Below are 17,774 nucleotides of genomic sequence, written 5' to 3'. Positions count from 1 at the left end.
TTGTGTTGGCTCGCTTTCTTTTAAGTTTTACATTCTTTAATTCATTCCAAGAATAGAAAATTTCTACCCAAAATGTTTTCGATGGTACTCATAGTCTCTGTCCTCGTGAACTAGCATGAGGAAGTGTTTTTGATAGAGACCCCAAAGCAATTCTCTAAGTCTCACTGGATAAGGACGTCTGCCAAATGCTGTAAACATAATACAAATAAGCAATTTAAAACTCGGCAGTATGTTCCGTGTATAAAAGTGTAGTAATCCACGGAGTACGAGTAGTATACGAACGTTTTTCCGACTTTACAGGATTTTCATGAATACAGAGTTTCTCGTTTAAACGCTCATATGAGTGATTTTATGAATAAATCCCTTTATATTCAGCTTGTTAAATGAGGCCCGGTGTAACAAGCAATGCATCATACAGTGGCCATTATTCAGTTCCCGTTTCACCAAGGTTTGAAAATGAGATAAACAGGTAACTGAGGCAAGAACACACCTAAACCTGCGTTTAGGTCTTACGTTCTCATACGTTATATACCTTGGCGCTGTTGAATTCTTGATCCTGATAGATCAAGCTGTTGGACAAATCACAGACTTGTTGAACTTGTCCTAACACCTTCTTGTTTCTATCGTAATGGCTAATTCACAGGTCCGATGCTCCACATAATCTAAAACGTGATGATGTTTAACAATGAAAAAATAATATAATCATTGATATGGTGAAGCTTTCTGTATGGAGATGTTTATTTATGGAAGGAGTCTCCAGTGTCAACACTTTGTAACAGGATTAAGATGTTCCTCCATGGGAAAGTCTTCAAGATGGACGACTTCTCAGTAACGAGTCATATTAGCTTCAACAGAAATCGAAGGGAATGACTACTTAACTCTGCTGTAACGTAAGTGAGAGCAGGAACTTGTTTCATGAATGTTCCACAACATTAAATATAACTATAAATGGATTAAAAAGTATGACATGGTGTTCTTTAGTCAATGAAAAAATTGCAATCATTGTCAAATTGTTGTTTATAAATGGAATCGAACACTTTGGGATGTGCTATTATAGGACAGTAATCAATTTCAGGGTGATTATTTTCCTATAACGGCACTCCCTTTCAGGTTTTTATTCGTTACTTAGGATCCAAGTGCCGTTGTTGTTGTCATGCCTCAGACTCATTTGTTCAAAACTCGTCTTCCATGGAAACAGGTTCTTTTCAAAACATGTACAGGGAAATCCGTCACAATCGCCTGAGTAATCCAAACCTCCTGAGGTAAAAGAAGTTTATTGAAACCCTGAAAACTGTTCGAAGTATCATTGAAACTGGATAATCTAGTTGAATAGGACCCAAATGAAACATTTAGTTATACGTACCATAGACGTCTTTGATATCAGCTTTTTCTATATGGACTTTATTGAAGGGACTGACTGGTGGAATCTTTGCTCCCAGGAGTCTGTGGTGTTATAATGTGGGTGGAACCTGGTGATTTTCTGGTTTCACCTGTAAAGTAGGTTGAGTTCAAGTACAATTCTTTCTTAATGACCGATACATTCAATAATAATAGGTTGAATCGAGTAACAGGAAATTCCACTCAGCTTTTCTAGCTTGTATTTGGCTCCTTTTAATGTAGCAAGCACAACACATCCAACATTTACTGAAGCACAAGCATGCACATCATAAGATTATGCTGTAGACTGAAGTCATTTGGGTTTGAGATCAAAAGATAAATATGAGAAGAGAGTTTCAAATTTCAGCTTTTATTTCCTGGTGTTTATAAGCGACAGAGAACATGGCTCAATTTGTATCAGACTATCCAATCCAGCAAGACAATGACCCCCCCAAAAAAATAACACACTGCCAACTCAATCAGGCGAGGAAAAAGTGGAAGGTTTTAGACTGGCCAAGTCAATTACCAGAACTTAACCCAATTGAGCAGCAGTTCACCTCCTGAAGAGGAGACTGAAGGGGGAAACCCCCCGAAACAAAAAAAAAAAACTGAGAGAGGCGTCAGTAAAAGCCTGGAAAAACATCACAAAAGAAAAAACCAACACTTTGGTGATGTCAGTGAATCACAGGCTTGATGCAGTTATTGCATGCAAAGAATAAGTACCCAAATATTAAGTTTTTATTTACTTCAATGTACTTCAAATCTTATCTGTTCCTATACTTTTGCTTGCCTAAAAATGGAGTGCCCCGATAGAAATTTTTGTATGTTTTATGTTGTTTAACACATCTAGATGTAAATATCAGGAAATAAAAGCTGAAATCCTAAACTCTCGTCTCATATCCATGTTTTGATCTCAAACCCAAATGTCTTTGGTGTATAGCACAACCAAATGAATTGGCCTTGCCGTCGGTCCAATAGTTTCGGAGGGGACTGTATGTCTATGTATGTGAAAATAAAGTGGTGATCTGGAATTCTTAAGCATTTAAGAATGAAGTTCAGGTTTATTACACTTTTTTTTCTAGTGTAACCTTTCTTCAAGGCAAAACAAACCCTGACCTTGGGCTGTACCTCGCTCCTTACTACTGTTGTTCTTCTGGTTGATGCATTCCATGTATGCTTTAAGTTGTTTCCTAGAACAGCAATTTAAGAAATTCTTAAGAGTTTTATTATCGTAATATAGATTAAGACGTAACCTTATAAGTGTCCTCCGTCAGCCCATATATCAGGTTTGTTGGTCATGTTCTTTACATCAGGACATTTCTTTTGTTATAAAATTATAGCAGCTATCAATCTTCCAGTAGACTTTAAAAGGTTAGGTTTTCTATTATAGCTCACGTCAACATTTGTCCAGGAATGCGAAGGGTGTGGAACTGATTCGGATTATTCAGTGTAGAGCTAAAGCATTCAGGTACAAGATGACTGACATGGAGCAGATAATGTTCCACTAAATAGAGATGAAGATTTGCACAAAGTGAAGCAATAATTCTCAGAAGACCATGTAAACCTGTGGGACAACTTTTTGTTTAATTCAAGTTAATCGTAGCTGCTTATGGGTTGGGCGATATGACAGAAATGTCATATGTATGTATATGTGTGAATATATATGAATATATATATATATATATATATATATATATATATATATATATATATATATATATATATATATATATATATATGTATGTGTGAGAACTGAAGACATTTCTGTGAGACATGAGATGGATCAAAATATTTAGCCAGCAAACAGTGGTGTTGCATTTGAAGGAAAAAAAAAAAACTTTAATTATTACTTTATTTAATAATAATCTGCACAAGTAAGTTTTATAAAACAGTTTCGGTTCTAAAAGCTGAGCCATGTTCAAAGCCGTTGTAAAATCTTCACTATAAGCACACCTGTGAGCGCATCTACATTGCAAATATTACTGATAATAATATTCATTTATTTCCTGAATACTAGATTTTATAAAATTGTTTTTATTTATGCCAATTCTGTAAAACTGCCACGCCTAACGACACCGTCACCCTTCATAAAAATCTCTCTAACACGCCCACTTGGTTTTATTTTAACATTGAAAAGGAGGGAAAAGTTTAGAAAATATCTCTGCAAGATTACAATATTTGATCATTTTAAAGATCAAAATCCTAACATCAAGTCTGCTGCTTTCATTCAGACTTTAATATGAAAAAACAGAATTTATCAATATTATATCAGTATATTGCCCAACCCTTGCTGCTCTTCCCTAAAGTATTCGATGTGCATTCCATGGAGTGACTGTGACTCATCTGTTGTGCAACTCGTAGACATTAGAGTTTGCTCCTGCATTCTCCATACCCACTATTTTTTCAGTATCTACTGGTTGTCCATGGAGCAGCCACAGATGTCAAAGAGCTCAGTGTTTGGCCTCTGGAACCGCTTGGTATACCCTTCTCTCGAAAGCTCAGTGGCCTTTGAGTCCCCTTTTAGGCATGTCAAAAACAAAGGGGCTTTTGTTCCACGCCCAGTATCCTGCCATCAGCGCAGTGTACACCAGAGACACGAGCATGAGCGCTCTGGGTTCTGCTAAAAAAACTGCTATGAAATGGAGATATGACCACATAACATCAGTATCCTGATAAATGACATCACAATACACATTTCTGAGAATCAAAAAGTAGTAGCTGATTGAATGTCAAAATATGAGTTCTCGATTCTGATTGGTCAGACGGTGAATAATGTTTTTTTTTTTATACCAGCAGTTCTGACAGTAGTTCGAACTACAAGGCAAATCACAGGTTTATATTAATGCTCTTGTTATATTGCTATCGTTGCTATAGTAACATTTCATTGACAATGACGCGTATGGCTTAGATTATTCATATAATCTAAGCCTAATCATAATCTGATATAAAAACACATTGGTATTTAACAAAAAAAAACAAAAACAACATATTTTGTGAAGCTTCCTGTAAGGAGATGTTTATACCATTTATGGAAGGAGTCTCCAGTGTCCGTGCATTGTAAAAGTCAAGAGGTAGTGCTGTGACTGAGTTTTCTTCTGTGGTAGTCTTCAGGATGGAGGACTTTATTATGAAGGAAGAGGAAAAAACAGCGACTGGTGAGGGAATGACTGTTTATAGCTGTTGTAATGTAAATGGACAACATTAAATGTAACTATAAATGGATCAAAAGTATGACGTGTCAGCCTTTAATAAGTAAAAGATTGCAATCATTGCTGTTGTATAACAGGAAGAAAACACTACAGGGTGTGCTGTTAGTGTTATCAGAAAATAAAACAACTTTGGGGTGGTAACAGTAACTCTGCTTAGCCTCAGGCCACGTCACACCACTCCGTTGTTATTTTCATATAACAGGATGACTAAATGCATCTGCCAGGGAAAAGAACCAACAGCTGATGACAGAAACATTGCGAGAGCTGTGAAGAAAAACCCAAAAACGACAGTCAGTGACATCACCAACAACCTCCACAGAGCAGGGTTGAAGGTATCACAATCCACTGCTCGAAGAAGACTTTGAGAGCAGAAATATAGAGGCCACACCACACGATGCAAACCACTCATCAACGGTAAGAATCGGAAAGCCAGATTGGAATTCGCAAAGAAATACAGAGATGAGCCACAAACATTCTCATCAAGATGAACCTCTACCAAAGTGATGGAAAGGCCAAAGTGTGAGGAAGAAAGGATCTGCTCATGATCCAAAACATACAAGCTTATCTGTGATGGTGGAGGTGGTGTTATGGCTTGGGCTTGCATGGCTGCTTCTGGAACATTCTCACTAATCTTTATTGATAATAGAACTCATGATGGTAGCAGCAGAATGAATGCAGACATTTACACAGAAATGCCAATTTACAGAAAAATGCATCCAAATGAATTGATTCAGGAGGGGGGGGGGTGAAAGGTTTTAGACTGGCCAATCAATCACCCGACCTTAACCCAATTGAGCAGCATTTCACCTCTTGAAGAGAAGACTGAAGGGAGAATTCAGCTTTTGATCTCAATCCCAAATGTCTATAGTGTACAAATGAATCGGCCTTGTCGTTCCAATAGTTTCGGAGTGGACTGTATCTACTCAACCACTACACGTACACTACTCGTGCAAGCGAATAATCGTACAAACTATATTCTAAATTCAAATCCGCTAAGGAGAAACAAGCTGCTGCTCTGACAAACTGAGGGCCTATGTGCTCTGAGACTAATGAGAGACGCATGTTTGAACCTGACAGACCAGGAATGTGGGAAATGCCGTGAATGATGTCACATGACCTAGTGTTCAATGGGTGTTAAAAGTGTTTTATGTTGCTCTTAAAGTTTGAGAGCATTTTCCTTTTCGTCTGTTTTTATATATGTATATATTTAATGCCATCATAATATTGAGACAGTGCATATATATGTTATAACCCTTACAAATAGTAGTTACAAAGCTGTTGTTTTGATGATAGGGCGTTGTCTAATTTTGTTTTGTTTTGTTTCTAATATACTTCCTTGTATAATATTTGCATTCAGCAGTTCTTTAAGCGGGTTGGTAGTACTATGATGTCTATGTTTTGCTTTTTTTTAAGTACCTTTGCATAAGATCTTTGCATAAACTTTACCATGTGTAACACTATCAGATCAACTCTCTTGCTGCTGCTGATGTTGATGATGATAATGATGATGGGGGGGGGACAAATAGTGCAGTGTAACACAAGACCTCGCATTGTACACACCTTTATCAGTGCTGCAACGAATGTTAGTAAAAACTAGTTATTTTAAACATTTGAATCATTGCTACATTACCCGTGTTAACCTAGTTTCAGAAACCAGCCGGGTGTAGGGCTGGGCAATATGAGGGTTATAATGTAGCTATCATGATAAATTATGTCACAGTCCACTTTTCTGAGATAACGAGTAGCTGAATCGATGTTAAAATCTTGTATTTAATATTTAAATCAAATTTGAAAAGAATTTCTGTTTTAAATGAAAAACATCATCAAAGCCTTTTATTCATTTAATTATTTTTATGTAAAAACAAACAAACTGGCATTGCCTTAGAATGAGAGTCAAACACTCAGACTGGTTGTACTTTAATGAAAAATGATTTGATATTTTAATAACTGTTTATTGTAAATGTTAATGTGCGTTTTATTCATTCTGTTTCCTTTAGTACATTAATATACAACATGTTCTAAACATCAGTAGTTTAGTTATAGTGTAATGATGGTCTTGTTAAGTCTTAAATTCTCATTTATTGCTACAAAATGACCTAATGGGTCTCCAAAAACATGCTAAAATGAGGAGTACCAGCACTTATTTTCCACTTCAAGCCGTGTCATGGCATTAACCTTAAGCGTAATATTGAATGGGTCTAGCAGAGTAGTAAGTGTGTGTTATGGTGTGTAGTTTTCCACTGCGCTATGATTGCTTCTCTAACCTTTCTATGTGCGGCATTTGACTCTCCGACTTGGAATGTGCCACCTTTGGGTGTCAGGACTTATATTAACTTGCGACCTCATTTAACGCAGCATGACGAGCTCCTGCCTCTCCTGTTCGCTCTCTCTAACACCTCACTCGTTTCCCGTCTCTTGCAGGGCCACTGTACAGGCAGCATACCTGGACAGAGGCATTACTAACCGCTAACATTTCATCACATATTGGGTAAGTTTCTAATGCTTGGTGAGTGATGATTTGCAGTGCTCTAATATTCTCTGTATAGCTTCACGTCTCTTGATTAAGGAGCTGACGAATCACACAAGCTGGACACTTCTGGTATTGATTTTGTAGTTTGTCTTTTTTCCAGCTGACATTTTGTGTGCTGTGCTGTGCAGGATCAGGCTTCTGTATTGCAGCTGTTGCAGACTGTTGAAGGCAGGGTGTTAATATTCAGCAGTTGTCTGAGATAGGTGGCTACGGTCATAAACGGGAATGCATCAGTACCAATACTGGTATCGGGTATCCTTATGATATCGTGCTCATTTTACCCGTTCTCATAATAAATGATCCGATATCAACATCCGATAGAAATCGAAGCAAAGCAGGCTGCAAACTGTGCTCTGTGAAAATATCAAGAGGATATTTCCTCTCTACAGCAATTTCCGACAATATAAGTAACCTGATTAAACATCTAACACGTAAAACTCAGCACAATGAGTTCCTTGCTTTCAGAAAATGCTGGCTAGGTAAGGGAAAAATGTCTCAAGAATGCTAGGCGAGTGAAAATAACAGCTCTTACCCAGTATGTTCTTGACAATCGGCTGTTCTCAGTGATCCACAGCGAGGGTTTCTAACACTACAAAAACAATACAACGTACTTTTTATTTATTGCTGTTCAGAAATGCTTTTCTTAACTGAAATAAAACCCATTCTTCTCTGTAGAATTAAATTTATGCCAAAAGTATTGAACGTAACTTTTCAAGAAATGAACAAATGTATACAGCGAGAGAAGAAAAGCTCACTGAAAACAGTGAACTCGGGGGCAAAAATTTAACCTGGTCTTCAAATAAAAAGCATTCTTTGTTAACAGTTTTCTAAGCTTGGTTTATGAATGCGCTGCCAGAGTTTTAGTTTACGCTCCACAAGTTTACGTTCGCCATTCTGGCACAAACCTCTCCTGTGGGCGGGGCTTAAAAGCGATTTACTCTCATTGGCTAGTGAGATTTGGATCGACAGCTCGAGTGTCCACCTGAGCAGGACGACGATGCTGCTCTGTGCCGCTCCCGAGAGCTCATCTAAAAAAATAAATAAATAAAGACTACTGTCTGAGACTACCCAGACCTCAAATAATAGCTACAAACTAATATACTGACTAAATAATTAAGTAATTTCTATTACAAAGTACAAACACTGTAATTACACAGAGAACCGCATCCAGAACGCTCTCCAAAATTTGTGACACTGAAAGTCTCTACTCCCTGGTCAGGGAGCAGTCGATCCAAGTCTCACTATAGCTGCGTTTACATGGACAACAACGATCCACTCTTAACCCGATTAAGACCATACTTTGATTTAAGAAACTACCACGTAAACAGCAATTTTTACTTACCTTTATCTAATTAAGGTCATACTCGAATTAAGCTCTAATCGAATTAAGACAGGTGGAGTACTCCAGTTTTAGTCGCATTATGGACGTGTATTACAGACATGTAAACACCTTCATCACATTATGAACGTCGTGTGAGAGTTTACACCGCATTTTGCGACAGGACACGTACACACACGGCAGTTCTCAACATTTTACGGCGAACAAGAGAGCAGGCTGCGTCCCAAACCGCGTACTTGCCTACTATAGGCCTGTAGTGGGGAAAAATACATGTATCTCGGCTACTATATAGACTGTAAGTACGCGGTTTGAGACGCAGCCCACGGCTTCAAGCAGTTGTCTATTAGCACGTACAGCATTACAAATAATTAACTGCACTTAAAGTGTTCGTAAAAAAATTAAATAAAAACACCCAAAACTGTATACGGTACCATAACGAAGACGAACTGTATGTTGACACGTGAAATTCTGGAGGGACGGCGTGACACGGTGACGTAATGACGCGGGCTGTTAATCTAATTATGTTCTATAACATGTAAAACGGGAACATGACAGGAGTATTCTAAAAGCGACTCATGTAAACACCTTAATCACAATATTGTCTTAATCAGAGTAAGCTCAATAATTAGATTACTGCTCTCCATGTAAACGTAGTGTATGTGTGAACACTCTGGCAGCGCATTCATATAACACGATTAGCGAAAAACCAAGCTTAGAAAACTGTTAACAAAGAATGCAAAGAGTTTTTCTTCGTTCTCATCGTATATATTTTTGTTCGTTCAATACTTTTGGCACAAATTTAATTCCATACTAATCTGCTGCAACTACTTGATCCAAAGTAACTAACATCCCACTAATGTTGTAAAAACTGAGCCCATTAATGTAAGTATGTGGACATCCACAACGTCCCAGATTGATTAATACCGAGTTACTCATTTTGGTATTTGTATTGATGGATAGTATTGATGCATCCCTAGTCCTAAACAAGCTTGTGTACAGATTTAGAGTGCAGATTTGACCATTATTGTACTTGTATATCTGTGAAAAGGCATTGCTAGGTATTGGATGGATAAGTTTAATCAGTAGGTTCATATCTTCTTGTTTATTTCCACAAGTGGAAAAAAAAAAAAAAGATGGAAAGCCGCTCGTTGAAAAGTTCCCGTGTTTTATTAATGGCAGGCTTTCGTAACAATAACCGCTGCAGCACTCCGTCACCTTGTATACATTAATCAGATTAATGACTACAAGTTTCCAGCAGGGCTTATGTGAATATTTCACCCCTCCCTCCCTGTGGCCTCGTTATGTTGAAATGGAAGCCATTGTTCTCATTGTTTGGCGAATGCATGGACAAGAGTACTTCCGTGTGTGAGTGTTACGGATATACTGTGTTATTCTACGCACTGGGATTAAAGTTTGCTTCATGTATACTGAAGTTCAATCAGGATTTAATCAGTACATTTGTCCGTGTTTGAGGATGAGAGTGTATGTGTGTATGAAAGAGAGAGAGAGAGAAAGGGCCATGCAAACAAGTACCACATGCCACAAGTCATGTACTCAAAGCCACATCTGACAACTAGGCTAATGGGTTCTGAATGTGCTGCCATTAGATATCCAGTTTCATCCAGGCACCTACTGCACACCTTTCCTGTGCTTTTAAAATGAGCTCTCTCTCTCTCGAGAAAGTAATGCTGTACAAAGTTAGATAGGAGATATATATATTAGCTTGTAACGTTCACTTTCTATACACACGATTCTTTTAATTTTTACTTTTTTTTTTTCTTTTGCCAAGGAAAAAAACAAAAACGCCAGCAAATGCTCCTCTGATATAACCAGACAGCTTTGTGTACTGATTTGGCATGAAGGCCCGAACAGAGTCAATGACCAGTGCAGTGTAAACATCCTCCAGCAGCAGGGATGTGGCCCCCGGTTCGCTTCTAGGAGGCCCTTTTAACAACGCGTGTTGCAGATTGTGGAAGTTATGGGAGTGTTTGGTATCTCTTAAGGTCACAGTGCTGATGCCTTGACTGTAAGTTGAAATGAATTGTGAAATGAATCCAGGACAATGAAACCAGATGATTTGAAATGAAGGCAGGGACAGCTCTTAGGAAAAACCTAATGTTCTCTACAAAGCAAACGTGCAAACTTTTACAATTGAACTTTTTGGGGTTTTTTTTTGCACAAGAACTCAGCATTTTAACCCCCCCCCCCCCCCCCCCCCCCCAATTTAATGGAATTTCCGATATAAATTGACACCCTCAAAGCCCCGCCTCTTTCCGTCTCGTACAATGAACACTTGTCTCCTCTCGATTTTCTTGAAAGGTGTGCAGACGCTGCATCCTCGTTTCTGTCAAGGTAAATGGAGACTGTTTTGACTTTATTAATGTAAAATGTGATCCATCATTATATGTTCAAATTAGCTAACATTAGGCAAGTATATTGTTAAAATCGGTTAGCTATATTTATTATTGGATGCCACCGAAAATGACATTAAAATAAATAAATAAATTTAAAAAAGTACTTTTTTCCCCGTCCAGTATTTTCAACGGAAATTGATATTTAACAATGTATTAATCCTTTTCAGGGTTATCATGTCTGTTCGTGGAATCCAAGATTTATTTTGTAATTCAATTCTGAATATTTTTTTCATTGACATCTTGGACTATTTTTGATTTCTTTGGCCGTGTTGGTTAATGCTTTCCTACATTACCCACAGTACTGTTCAACTGCCAGCTACTAGTGGTGCCAGCTGGCCTTAACCCTCTACTTAACGAGAGCGAAGCAGCGGCGCTTTAATCCTTTAGTCTGTCCAGATCTCTCATTTCCGCATCAGTACACTCTGCTCAAACAGATCAGCATTCTAATACAACTCTCAACACTCTTCAGATGCAATCTGCTTTGAGTCCAACATATGGAAATAAACATCTCTACTACTTCTACCCAGGTTTTCGTAAATATATTCTGTTGAACGTTGCTGAGTGAGAAAACAAGCTATTTTATCTTCATTTTTAATAGCTAATATCCCACATGATTGAGACTGTTAAGGCTTTTTAAGTTTTCTTCCCCTAAACACTACTGTAACTTTTCTAGCAATAACAACGTCCCTGGTGATGTCAGCACGGCACACAACCACTAACATGTCACTGGAATAACGTAATACAGCACCAACCAACAAATTGGCACTAGAATCCCTAAGTACACCATCAATTCATCCATTTTCTGTACCGCTTATTCTACACAAGGTTGTGGGGAGCCTGGAGTCTATCCCGGGAAACGGGGGACAAGGGACACCCTGTATGGGGTGCCAACCCATTGTAGGGCACAATCGCACACACACTCGCACACTATGGACCATTTGGAAATGCATGTCTTTGGACTGGGGGAAGAAACTGGAGTACCTGGAGGAAACCCCTGAAGCACAGGGAGAACAGCCAAACTTCGTGCACATAAGGCAGAGGCGGAAATCTAATCCCCAACCCTGGAGCTGCGAGGCAAACATGCGTCATTTAATGTGTCATTTAAAACATTTAATGTGTTCCAGGCTGGAGTTTGCTGGAGATTATTGTTCTTCAGGTCCCTGTTTCCAGTAGCTTAACGCAAATTCCAAGCAGCCGTGTTTTTAAGCATTTTTCAACACAACCTTTACGCTTCCACAATTCACACTGACTCCATCAGATGCACGCATACGCGACTCAACACATCCTGTCTCTCTCTCTCTCTTTTTTTTTTTTTTTTTAAACTTGCATGCTTAAATTGAAGCACAAATTAAAATGTCAAACCTCTACGTTCTACACACTGTCCATTTCTGCAACGTCGTGAAGTTTACGTAACCTGTAGTCACGTATAAAGTGTTTGTACAGTTATGGATAACCAGAAAAAAAACGTACAATGTTTGTTTACTGTCTTGCTGTCTGTCACATTTTCATTAACTTGCGTTATGTAATTACAGCTGACCCAGCCTCGTCTGTCCCCATCCCCCATGTTTCATTGACACTGTTGTATATAATGTATATAATATAATATATACAAAAATGAAGCGTACCGTATATAATACAGCATGTCTGGTGTAGATTTGGGGTTACTGCCAATGAGAGTGTGTGTTTCTGGTCATGTGACCTTTCAGGGCAGTGCAGTTCAACAGAAGTAAGATACACTTGTATGTATTACCTGCAGAAAACATTCAAATGGAAGCTAAAGCAAAAGGGTTCTTAGTTATTAGTTTTTAGCTTCTAGTTTGGAATCTATATAGCACAACCAAGATACAGTGTCCTCCACTAATATTGGCACCCTTGGTAAATATGAGCAAAGAAGGCTGTGAAAAATTGCCTTTATTGTTTAACCTTTTGATTTATTTATTTATTTTCAAAAATTCACAAAAATACTCCGCTCTCATGGATATCAGACAATTGCAATCAAAACACAGGTTTATCAAAAAAAAAAAGAAGCTTTGTTAAATATAGGTGTGCAACAATTATTGGCATCCTTTTAGTCAATACTTTGTGCTCACTTTGCCAAGATAACAGCTCTGAGTCTTCTCCTATAATGCTTGATGAGGTTGGAGAATACATGGTAATGGATCTGAGACCGTTCCTTCATACAGAATCTCTCCAGATCCTTCAAAATTTGAGGTCCAATTCTCCAGCTATGATCCTTGGTGATTTTTTAGCCACTCGAACCATCCTCTTCACAGTACGTTGAGATAATATAGACACGAGTCCAATTCCAGGTTGATTCATAACATTTCCAGTTGACTGGAACTTATTTATTGTCCTGATGGTGGAAATGGGCATTTTCAGTGCTTGTGCTATTTTCTTATAGCCACTTCCCATTTTGTGAAGCTCAACAACCTTTTGCTGCACATCATAGTTATATTCATTGGTCTTGCCCATTGTTATGAATGCCTAAAGGAATTTGGCCTATGTGTTACCTCATATTTATACCCATGTGAAACAGGAAGTCATGGTTGAACAATTTCCTGTTCCTAGTCACCCAGGTGTACTAAAAATATCAATGGGAATATACTTCAAATATATTTTTCTCATAGGAATGCCAATAAATGTGGCACAAAAATGATTCTTTTTTTGATAATCCTGTGTTGTGTTTGCAATTGTTTGATATCCATGAGAGCAGAGTATTTTTGTGATTTTTTTTTTTTTAACAAAATATCAAACGGTTAAAAAATAAAAAAGATTAGTGTACTTAATGGTTGTACCATTGTCCCATATAACATATTGTGATTTAACAGCAATACAAATGTCACCCATTTTATCTTTTATCACCATTATAGACAACATACACAGTACAATCTATATATTGATGGAAATGTTTAGGGCTCACCCTTGGTGTTCTTTTCTTTAGTCATTTAGTCCTAAAATATTGCTCAGTTTTTAGTAAGATATTGGAGTATTATTATATAAATATAGACTTAAGAGACAGTTTTTCCCATGCTGATAGTTTTTTTCTATGGTAAACCTGACATTTGCATGGAATTGCCCAGTTGCATTAATCAAAAGTAGTGTAACCTTCACCCAACATTTGAGATAGACCTCACAGTACATTAACCAGCTGATGGATTAAGCCAATATATTGGATTTCACCAATGATGACGGTTAATTATGGGGCCAGTCTTATGGATACATATTTGGACTGATGTTATTTACGCCTATATGCTAGCATAGTTGATCTAGCTATTAGTTTTAGTGGTTTTAGAGTATGGTTGGTATCTCCCTAGTGTCTGCTGAGAATGTTGTAAGAAAACCAAAACTTTTAAACCAACTAATCTGATTACCTACCTCAAAACTTGACATGGCAAGGAATATGAAAAGTTTGTTAAAGGTAAAGCAGAGGCTGCTTCAGCTAAAATGGGACAATCTTCATCAGCAAAGGCTTTAAACAAAGGCTAAACCCGGGTGCACACCGTGCGATTTTTAATAGCTCTTTGCGACTGTTGCTTGTCAGACTGTACGAACATGATCCCCGCTGTAAGCCATGATCACACTGTAGGATCTCGGTTATCATTAATGTCAGACTGTACGACAGTCAAGACGTGAAAAACGGACGCACGCAAGAAGACTCGTACGGAGCAGGAGAAGCCACACTACAGGACTGTCCCTCAAATCTTCTGACACTGCCAGAATTTAATCAGAGGAAAAATTTGATCGCCACGGACGTTAATCGGCTGTCGGAGAACACGTCAAACTAGCTATCAAAGACTACAGATTTTGGCCTGGGATTATAGGAATTGTTTAGGATTCTCAAATGGAAAACATGTAGATAAAGAGAGAATAAAGTTATTTACATTTCTTTCAAAGTTGTGTAATTTAATGATCAGTCATTTGAAACCATCATCGGTATTGGCAGATGTCATTCTTAAATAATCGGCTATCGGTATCAGCACAGAAAAATGTGTGTTGGTGTATCCCTAGTAAAATCTTAATCTGTAAGTCACTGGGTTGACGGACGTATACTGTACATGGGACGTGTTTTCTGAACTAAATGTAGGTTTTATATTTTTAGTGTTCTCATTTTTTACAATTCAGTACAGGCTAAATATTGGAAAATCCTCAAACACCTATTTCGATCAAGTCACAAATTTTAATGTGTGAATTTTATGTAGCTGTTGCCTATATGTCCTTCAAGCTTTGATAGCATGTGACGTACACACAGAATACAGATTACGTTCCTAATGTGCTGCATCTGAGATGAAGGACTGTTGCTAAAATGTCTTCATTGTTTTTAAATGTTCTTCAGCAATTAATTACAATAGCCTGCGGAAGACGTTTAGCAAAGCATTGAGATAACGCCTTCTACTGTCAGCTTGTAAGTAGGAATTCGACAGTTAACATGCGGTTTAATTTAGAGTCGAGTCTAAAATGCCTATAACCTTTTGTTTTGTTTGGTGTCTATGCTTTCATTTGGTCAGAAGGCTGCATGAAAGCTCTTGCACAGCCATGTAATTACTGACCTTTCCCCTAGACATTTTATCGTGTCGAGATCAATTGGAAGAAGGCCGTGATGTGTGAAATACATCAATGCTTCCTTCTTAGATTTCGTTTTACTCATCTTGAATTTCCACATTCATGCCCATCAGGTCACCTTAGGACTGCATGATAGGACTCACATTTTTTGCTCCGAATTGAGTCAAGGATTCTCTCATTCAGTTGCTTGACCAATTTTCTAAGCAATAATATGTATATTCATTACACTCCTACGTTACTCTATCAGAGTGTGGTGTCTCCATTTTCCTAAAGGATTGTTTGAGAATGACGGCCTGTCTGCATTTTCAATTACTGCCGGAGATGTAAATCCTGAGCAAAAATAACTGTTATTTAGTACACACTGTTAATCGTGTCAGGGTGCCAAGAGTGCTGCATGTCCTCTCAAAGTTAAAAGGAAAGCAGCAATATTAATGGTTCGATAATCTGCGTTTGTGTTTTTTCTGTTTTTCTGCCAAGATCCACTCATAACCCACTCATGGGTGAAAACCGTTCTTGATAAACATGCTCTATGCATGATGTGTCATTGATGAGATTTGAGCGAGATGGCACATAAAGCCATGATTCACTCGCTCCATTCATTCATTTAGTCATCGTTTGTTCAGTAATTAGGAATTTATCATTCAGGATATAATATTAAACATTTGTCGAGGACCAATTTTTAACCCTCTCAGTTTAGGTCAATTTAAAATTCACTCGGATTATCTGACGTTGATTCTCCCATTTTTCTTCTGTAGATTTACTGTACTGTATGACTTTTTTTGTGTGTGTGTAACCTTGTCACCTGGTCGGTTGCCAAATCCTCTGCTTTTAGAAAGAACCCATCAGTATCCTTGCAGATCTGTTATTCCCTAGGATTACCATGAGAACCAGAGATTTATGTCTCTGTACCCCTCTGGACTTTGTTCAGCATGTCTCTCAAAGAAGTCATTCAATGCTTCTACATACAATGGTGTATTTTCCTGATACGTATATAGAATAACTCTCAAAATTTTTTTTTTGTATTCCAGAGCACCACATACATTAAGGTTTTTCCATCGAGTTCATTGAGGTTCTTCACTTGCACCCATCTGCACGCAGCTGTTTAAATCAGTTGCAAATATCTAAAGGAGATTAAGCTGATAATGGTGTGTGCTGTACTCTCTTGCCAGTTCTGCTGGATCTCAGGGGCTTCGGTTATTTCCGGAGTCCAGCATGACACAGCTGCTGCCCTCAGTATTCACAGCCTGTTAGAGATGCTCCATGTGCGTGGGTGGGACCATTTCGTCCAAGTCCCTGAAAATGGAGGCACTCTTTCATAACCTGTGCCGCATAGATGTTGTGTGTTTTCGAACCAGTGGTCCTTCTTGGTGTTCACCATCCTCAAGCCTGGTTTGCAGCACGGTCAACCTTGTGATATTTAAGTTTTCAATTATCATGCATGGCTCAAGTGAGACTCTCATGCATGCTCCTTTTTCAGCATGTCTGTGGGAAATGCCTCCATTAGGAGTGGCCTTTCCATTGCTCCCCCCCCAGTACTGCCCTCGTGTGCGCAGGACGTTTCTGGGAAGTAATCTGAACTCCTTTTCTCCTTAAGAAAACAACCTGCAGTTTTCTTGCTCCATCACACATTATCAGTAATGTTATCCTCCTCGGAGGACTCGGACTGAGATCGTTTTCAGAGGTGCAAAAAAACCAAACAGGTGTGGTGGTATTGGGCTGCAGCTTGTAATGTCTGTTGCAGGAGGTCATGTCTTTTTCAAGAAACCTTTCAGAATCGTTCATTAGTTACGTCTTAATGAAGGCAGCTCGTTTAGCTTTCAAGTTTATGGATGTGTGTGACTGGTTTGGAATAAGAAATGACAAAAGTTTGGTAGTGTATCTGTATTATGCAAGTTTGACAGAGAACTGCTTCTTGCAATTCCACAGCAAACTCTTTTAAAGACTCTTGGTTAGGTCACTGAACCCCTCGAGGGTACAAATTTTCCATTAGCACTGTTTGTGTTTGGCACTGATTGGAAGCAGATGCTCTTAATGAATCTTTGCCCTTTTTTTTCTTGCTTGCTGTGTCTGTCTAAGGAAGCAAGCCAGAATGACCTTGGCTTTAACAATAGGAACAGCTAGCGATCCCAGGCCTGGCCCTGCGCTACTGTAAATACAAGGATTTACCGGAAAGAGTCATCGGGTTTAACTTTTCTGTTCTGTTTTCGGAAGCAAACCTCAGTTTGCTCACAACCCAGAACTATTTTATTGACAAATGGAGTCTGAGGCGCTCTTGCCAACAGTTGGTGTTTTAATAATAACACAGGTTATTTCAGGCGCATGAGTGATGTTACAGACGGGAGTTT

General features: G+C 38.4%; 1 protein-coding gene across 3 annotated transcripts in view; it reads left to right on the top strand.

Moving 5' to 3' along the window:
- The window catches only part of pacsin3 (protein kinase C and casein kinase substrate in neurons 3), a 33,397-nt gene that overhangs the window by 2,916 nt on the left and 12,707 nt on the right, over nucleotides 1-17,774 (top strand). The window contains exon 2 of one of the 3 annotated variants that reach the window (XM_017478262.3): nucleotides 7,008-7,074. The exons of the other annotated variants lie outside the window; for them this stretch is intronic. The gene's annotated coding sequence lies outside the window, so the exon portion shown is untranslated. The remainder of the gene's footprint in view (nucleotides 1-7,007; nucleotides 7,075-17,774) is intronic. 3 annotated transcript variants of the gene reach the window in all.

The sequence above is a fragment of the Ictalurus punctatus genome, chromosome 10 (genome assembly GCF_001660625.3).
Source record: "Ictalurus punctatus breed USDA103 chromosome 10, Coco_2.0, whole genome shotgun sequence".
Taxonomy (NCBI): Eukaryota; Metazoa; Chordata; class Actinopteri; order Siluriformes; family Ictaluridae; genus Ictalurus; species Ictalurus punctatus.
This window is presented reverse-complemented; position numbering and strand designations above follow the sequence as displayed.